The sequence below is a fragment of the Chelonoidis abingdonii genome, chromosome 4 (assembly GCF_003597395.2).
Source record: "Chelonoidis abingdonii isolate Lonesome George chromosome 4, CheloAbing_2.0, whole genome shotgun sequence".
In the NCBI taxonomy this organism is placed as follows: domain Eukaryota; kingdom Metazoa; phylum Chordata; order Testudines; family Testudinidae; genus Chelonoidis; species Chelonoidis abingdonii.
The window spans coordinates 42,991,367-42,998,949 of NC_133772.1; the positions used below are offsets into that span (position 1 = coordinate 42,991,367).

General features: G+C 44.4%; 1 non-coding gene across 1 annotated transcript; it reads right to left on the reverse strand.

The window, feature by feature from the left end:
• Nucleotides 1–7,014: 7,014 nt before the first annotated feature.
• LOC116819399 (U6 spliceosomal RNA) lies at nucleotides 7,015–7,118 on the reverse strand. The gene has a single exon (XR_004372405.1). It is a non-coding gene; the product is annotated as a U6 spliceosomal RNA (small nuclear RNA).
• Between the last annotated feature and the right edge of the window lie 465 nt (nucleotides 7,119–7,583).

Below are 7,583 nucleotides of genomic sequence, written 5' to 3' on the forward strand. Positions count from 1 at the left end.
GACCGCAGGGCGGCTTGCCTGGCTCTGGCCAAGGCTCCAGGCGGGTGAGTGGAGCGGGGCTGCGGGGCTTGCCGTGTTCCAGCTGGGGCTCCAGCTGGGAGAGCCAGGCTGTGGGGCAGCCGCGCTCCTGCAGCGCTTTGGTCAGGGGAGCGGGGCCATGGAAGACCCCGGAGCAGACTGCAGCCCCAGTAAGAAAAAAAAAAACTAAAAGGCGCTTAAGGCATGGGGCCCTCTTAGGCGCTGGGCCCGATTCCGGGGAATCGGCTGAATCGGCCTAAAGCCGGCCCTGGCTGGGGCAGCTTTGCTGTGGGTTCCCCTTAGAACTGAAGCCCCTACCCGCAACCCTCCATCGCTGTGTGTGTTGCTGCTGCCCCCGAACCTTCATCTCTTCCCCTCTCTCCTGGGCAGCCCCTGTGCACGGCTCACTCCTGCAGACTGGCAGAGCAGCAGCTGCTGAGGCTGGAAGTTTTCCTGGCAGTGTTGGGCTTCTCCACCAGCCAGTCCCCCTCCTCCCTGCCACAAGCTGGGGCGGGGAGGACTGGTGCAAGATCACACACTGTGTTAACCAGTGTCAGAGCCTGCGGGGACTTTTGTTTTGCACCTGCAGAGCTCGGTGGGGTTGACTGAGGCTCCCTCCCCTTCCCTCTGCCTGCTGCATTTCCTTTGAGTCTGGTTCATACATAGATTTTCTCCCCCTCCCACCTATATGGTCTTCTCTCCATGGGGGATCCCTTACATTGGAGGAGAGGAGAGAAATGTGACAATCAGTTCAGGCTTTTATTCCAGAATTAAAATTTTATTCTAGAGACAGTATTGGTAGTAGTAGCTTTAATTTCTATGTCAAAGTCATGCAAAGAGATCCATGAAGTGAAGTGTGTAGGAGTGGATGTGAGTTGTGATATGACTGTACCGGTAAGAAATTTAAGTTACTTTCACCACTGGTGCAAGTGCAACATAGCCCAAATAACTACACCAGTGTGAATTCCAATGTAAAATCTCAGCAGGCCCTAAATGAATAATGACCCAATGATTTCTACTCAGCCATCTCTGCTCCACTATCCTTATGCTCAAACAGATCCAAAACCAGTGAAAGAAATTCTGAGATAGATCTTCTTTCGATCTCCCTGATATTTCATGGTTATTAGTACAGTGGGGGCCCAATGTTGGTTAAGACTTCCAGGCAGGATTGTAATACAATTAATAAGTCATCATCATGATCCCTATATGCTCTTCAGTGCAAGAACCATCCATTACTCTGTTTGTACAGTGCCTAGCACAATTGGGGTCCCCAGGCTCTACTGTAACACAAATAATTATCATAGTTCAATGAAACACTGAACACTTTAATAGCCCTATGAAGAATTTACACCTGCTATTTTCAGTTATAATAAATTCCCTGTTCTATGCAGGGACTTTTAAGCAGGTTAATAAGGTTCCTTATGAGAACACAATTCCCTGTAACTCAAACTGTGCTGTTACTGGTTCTCTTCCACATTACCCAAAGACAATATTTTTGCCTTGTGGAACCAACTTCAAAGGAGCTATTGATACCTCCCCATTTCAATATGAATAGAACAGGAGACCTGTTCTCCAGACACCCTGAATGAATCCTGGTTTATTTCATGCGATAGATAATCTCAGCATGAGGTTTTAAAAGGGAAAAGGCAGGGGGAGCAGGGCTTTTAAAGGTTTATCGCAAACTGCCTATTGCATTTGTTTCAGGAATGGTTGATTGATGGTCACCATTAATCACTGACCAAAGGGGCTGGAGGTAACTCAGAAGCACCAGAGGGCCTGAGGGAACAGAGTGAGGGTTCTGGGACGCGAGCCAGGACCCAATCAGAAGCAAGTCTGAACCTTAGCTAACAAAGAGACACGTGGCTACCACAACTGCGCTCTGCTGGAAACTCTGAGAGATGCTGAGTAGTATATTTTTCGTAGGGCATTTTCTTTCTTTTCTTTTTTTTTCTTTTTTGTATTATTAATTAATATATTTCTTCACTTCTGATGCCATATACATGATTGCCTTCAATGCAAAGGACAGATGGATAGGCAAATAGAAGCAGCCTTATCTTGCATTTGGAAATCCACTATATACATACAGAGATCATGTGAATTTTAAATCTGGGGCTATGGCTGTGTGGGATATTCGGTTGTAGTGGTAGTGATTTTGTTTTGGTTTTTGTCTTTCAGCATGAAGGCAATTAAGAGAGTTCCCATTTAGTGTGTTGAATTAAAACCACTTGAGTTTTTATAGGAGCAATGAGGGCAGTAAAAGCCACCCAAGTGAGGTCAAGTGATGTGTCTGGGTGGCTAGTGGGTCAATGTGGAAATTGGAATACACGCATGTGTATTTTATCTCTTTCCTGATAATTTAATTCAATTTTCCCATATTCTGGCCCAGCCCTGAGATTTCCGAGGACATTAAGGCCCTATCTGCACTTGAGAAATCTGCACTGGGGTAGCTACCATAGTTGGGGTGGTTCTAGCTTTTTTGCTGACCCAAGCACGGCAGGACGGCTGACTTCGGCAGCGCACCTGCAGGAGGTCCCTGGTCCCGTGGATTCAGCAGCGTACTCGCTGCTGAATTGCCACCGAATCTGAGGGACCGGCAGACCTCCCGCAGGCAAGCCACCAAAGGCTGCATGACTGCCGCCCTCACAAGGACCGGCAGGGCACTCCCCCTCACAACTTGCCACCCCAGGCACTGGTTCCTGGAGCCGCCACTAACCATAGTGTTATTACTCCACTGCAAACCCCAGAGGCAAATAGGTGAACCAATATAAAACAGAGTTTACCCTAGAAGTAATGTAATTTGGTATGTTACAGAAGTAAACCATTCTTTACATTGGGGGGACTCATCTACATCAGAGGTTTGTATTTTGCACCAGGGTAGCAATGTTAATGTAATTACACCAGTGCAAATATCTCAGGTTCACTGGTTTTCAAGTTGTTCAGGTCCACTGAATTTTATATGAATCCTGATGTTCCTTTCACTTACCCCTCTGTAAATCAGAAGTGACTCCACTGCCATCAATAGTTACAATGGTGTAACACCAGTGTAAAGGCCAGAATCCCAGCTGGTGCAAATGGGAATTCAATGAAGTCAGTGGAAGTACACCAATTTACATTAACTGGGAATCTGGCCCAAAGAAAAGGGAGAATCAGATGTAGTGTTTTTAATATAATAGGTCTAATTCATCCCTGATGCAAGCTATATAAGCGTCAGCAGAGTTGCACAAGGGATTGATTTGGTCCATTGTGTTTGACTTTATATTATCTGCAACGCTCTACTTTGTCTCAAGAACACTCAAAAAAAAAATCCACTATCAAGCTTTCCACCTCCTCCTGCCCCCTCCCCCAACCTTCCCGCTCCTTAGTATCCCCCTTCCAGGCCCACTTCAGCCATCACTCACTATTCAGCATAGATATAAGTCCCATTAACCTCAGGGTTCCCTTGGCCATGGAGCAGGAATGGGTCGCATAAAGTCGGCCACATCAGCTTTACACCATTCAGAGATTTCCCTGGTCAAGGGAAATCCTTAGCTGCCTGCTTAGGGGAGCTTTCCAGCTATTTAATGCAGCTTGAACAATCAGCCAGACTGTAGTCCAAGGCTCTGACCTATGGCTTTTAATGCCACCTCGACTGGCAACCCTTTCTCATGACCCTTCTTTCCCTAAACTCTAGGTACTAGACTCTGAGTTCTGTGCACTAACAGTCCTCTTGAGCAGATCTTGGTCCTTTTGCTAAATGTTTAGCACAATGCAATGAGAAGAGAGGTTTAATTTAAAAGAGCTAATATCCTGAAGCTTTGCTTTTCAAATTGTTGCACATAAGATGATTGTGTTATGCTTCCAGGTCTTACAGCTCTGCTGTCAACGTGATGGGATTTGAGTTTAATATGACCGCCAGAGGGAAAGACATGGCAATGCAGTTGTGGAACAATTTTCCCTCTTTTACTAAGGGAATTTAGTGCTTGTGAGAGGTGCAGGATTGAAACCCGTGGAGACTGAAGTCCTCCATTTATCCACAGAACAGGTATAGCACCAGGCAGCAATAAAGCAAGGTGCCTTTGGACCAACATTCAGAATGTCTCAATAAAGCTCTTTGTAATCTCTGGAAATGTGGGCTTCAAAGGATTTTGGATCAGGTCCCTACGATTTGTAGACACCAGCTCTAGAGCAGAAGGATGGTTCACTCTCCATGCCCCTTCAGTCAGTTAAGGCCATTTGTAATGGGAATTATTTCATGGCAGTTCTGCCCAGTAGTAAATGGATTACAGCAACAAGCTATTATTTTGCCATTGCCAACCACTTTATCCTTTTAAGAGGAAGCTGCTGTGACATCCCTTATTAGGAAAAAGTCTAAATTAATTATTAAAATCTCCGTTTTAGATTGATTTTCCAATATTTTTCCAGTAGTCAATACTATAAATGTACATAACGTGTACAGTTTGCTTTCCCTCAGTGGAGTGAATCCTATATTCTTGCAACAAGCTTGTGTTTCTCTGCCTGGTGTTTGTTTAAGTGGGTTCCAGTGCGGATTAGTGTGTGTGTGTGTGTTCAATTAGGGACTGATCAGTAGAAAGACTCCCATTGATTCAATGGGCTTTGGATCCAGTGCACATTAGTGTGATTAAATGGCCTGATCCTGTGAGGGACTGACTGCTTCCTGAACTATACTGAGTGGCCTCTATTCCCATGGAAGCCAGTGGAAGAGGGTGGCGCCCAGCACTTTGCTAGATCAGGGGCCAACATGGGATCTTTAACATGCTTTGAAACTAGTTTTTATACATGCTTGGTATAAGAATCAGGTAAATCCTTCTTAGACTGGAACCTGTCTTGACCAGATCAGATTGCCTTATAAAGAGGTCATCTTTTCAGCACTGTTTTCTGTGTACCTTTGGATATTGTTCCTGCCTTTTGATATTTGTATGTTGAAGTAAATCAATAGGGATGGGAACAGTTGGGGTTCCCTGAGCAGGGCAGCCACTGTATAGAAAGGACTAAGGCACGGTTCTTGGGCACCGAATCTGCTTAAGTAAAGATTGTTTTGCCATTCTGGATGCATATTTCATCTGTAACATTATCGTAAAACAGTTTTGTGTTTACTTTGTGTACAGAAAAGATAAAATCAGCATTTATATGCAAACATGAACCAACAAGGTCTTTCAAAATCCTGCTATTTTTCTCCTCTTAGAAAGAGAGCCAGGGTTATTGTGTAACCAGGACTGTCTGCAGGGAGGGAATTTTGTGCGTCTAAATTCAATTTTTATTATAAGTGCCTAAATTCGTTTCTGATTCTGTATCCCTTGGGCACCCAATATGGGATTATAAACTCAGAGGAATATTTCCTATATAGACAATAATAATAATGAACAGATATATTTCTGAAAAAAAAAAAAACTGGTCCAGCTCCTCAGCTAGCATAAATCAAAAGAGCAGTATTGGAGGTGTTCCAATGTACATCAAGTGAGAAACTGGACCAATGTGTTTGTTTATGTGCCATTAAGAAAAACTAGCACAAAATGTATATGTCACTATTCTTCTGTTGGAGATTTTGGTGTTTTTAACTACCCTGGAGAAGAGTCATTCATGAGGTCTTGAACTTGTAACATTTATTTCATGTAAAGCCCTCATTTTTAGATATGAATTCAGTTGTATAAATAGTCAGGTTAATAATGTCACTGAAATAAGAAGAAACTCATATGTGTCTCTGTACCCTCAATATAAATAATATTATATTTAAATAACACCTATCATCTCTAAAGATCCAAAAATGCTTTCTTAAAACTATATACAGGGATTGTGTCCTTCATGACTGTAGTTCAGACCCTATTTGGGATAAAAAATAACACAACTAGTGAGAACAATTCCAAAGTAGGTACATTTTGTTATTGTGTTTATAGCTGTGTAACTGAACTTGGCATTTGAATTGACCTCCCTTCCGTCCAAATGGATATCTGCAGGCAATTGGCACCAGTCGCCTATGGATAGGGGGTTGCCTAGGGCAGCAAAGCAGTTAGTGACTGTTTATTACCGGAGTAACGGCAGAGCCCTGGGAGGACAACATGTTTCAGAGGCAGCTAAAGCTCTTGAGCTGGAACTGTTGGGTAGTAAAGAAGTGCTGTGTTCCTCCATGGAACGCCTCTCTCACAGCACCTGCTGCATGAGAAATGAAGTAGGATCCATTGTCGTTTTTCTTAGAGCAGCACTGGCCGTGGGCAAAGCACTGGGAGGTAGAAATATGGCTCAGGGTTCTACTGCAGGTGCGATGGGGATCTGCAAAAGAAGTAAATAGAGACCAGAAAGAGATACAGACAGGAATTAGAGGGAATCAATGAACAGAGAGAGAAAATGGAAGGGAACAAAGAGGCACAAGAACATTACAGGGACAACTCAAGGTGTCTTGCTGCTGTAGACAGCCCAGCAAATGTCCACCCAGTCTGCAATCACCTGCTCAAACAGCTGCTGAATGCTTTGCTACTTTAGGCTATAGGAGACTCTAGTCATGGTCCGTAGATGTTTGTGACAACTTAGTTAACAAGCATTGGTTTTGCACCTACATGATTGTCACCCTGAGGAGAAGGCTTCTGCCAGCGTTTACAATAAACAAAGCTGGGCTTTGTTTTGGGGCCAAATTTGCAAAACACATCAGCAGCCTGTATCTCCCACTATTCCCGTGGGGACGTGCAAGTACTGAGTACATTTGAAAATGCGGCCACTTATCTAGGTGGCCTAAATGGGAGCTGTTGAAAATCTGGGCTAATGTTCCTAAACTGAGATGTGGGATAGTTTTGTTTGTTTTTTAAGTATGGAGATATACCTATGTCATAGAACTGGAGGGGACCTTGAAAGGTCATTGAGTTGAGTATAGTCCCCTGCCTTCACAGCAGAATCAAATACTGTCCCTGACAAATTTTTGCCCTGATCCCTAAATAGCACCCCCAAGGATTGGGCTTACAACCCTGGATTTTGCAGGGCACTGCTCAAACCGCTACGCTATTCCTCCCCCTAAATAGGGAGCACTTCACTAATTTTGTGTGTCATCCTTGCACAGGGGCCGTGCTAATCTTCTCTGTACCATTCCAATTTTAGTATATGTGCTGCCACAGCAAGCTCTGTTCTATGGTGAGTGCTTTCAATTTATTATGGTTCCCAAGTTGGTCCTGACCCCTTGCCAGGAAATGGTTGCCCTAGGGCCATTGGAAAGTGCTCCACTGCCTGTAGCTGAGATTGCAGGTAGCCACAGCTCAGGGCATGTTTGCAAACACACACACACACACACACAGCTTTGTTATTATGTCCTGGACTGGTCCTCCTTGTACTTCCCTTCCTCTCTTCCCTTCTCATGTGTATTTGTCCCTTACTTTCTATTGCTGTTTGCCTAAATGACAGGTGGGGGCAAAAAAAAGGCAAATCCCCCACCCTTCTCCTCCCAGCATCCCCGCCTCTCCCCTCCCCTTCCCATTCTCCCTGCCTTTCACTATGGAGTTTATTTACCAGAGGCGGGGCGGAATAATGGGGAACCCACAATGAGGATAATGAAGTGCAAAAGGCCACAACAATGGCTTCCAAGAAAG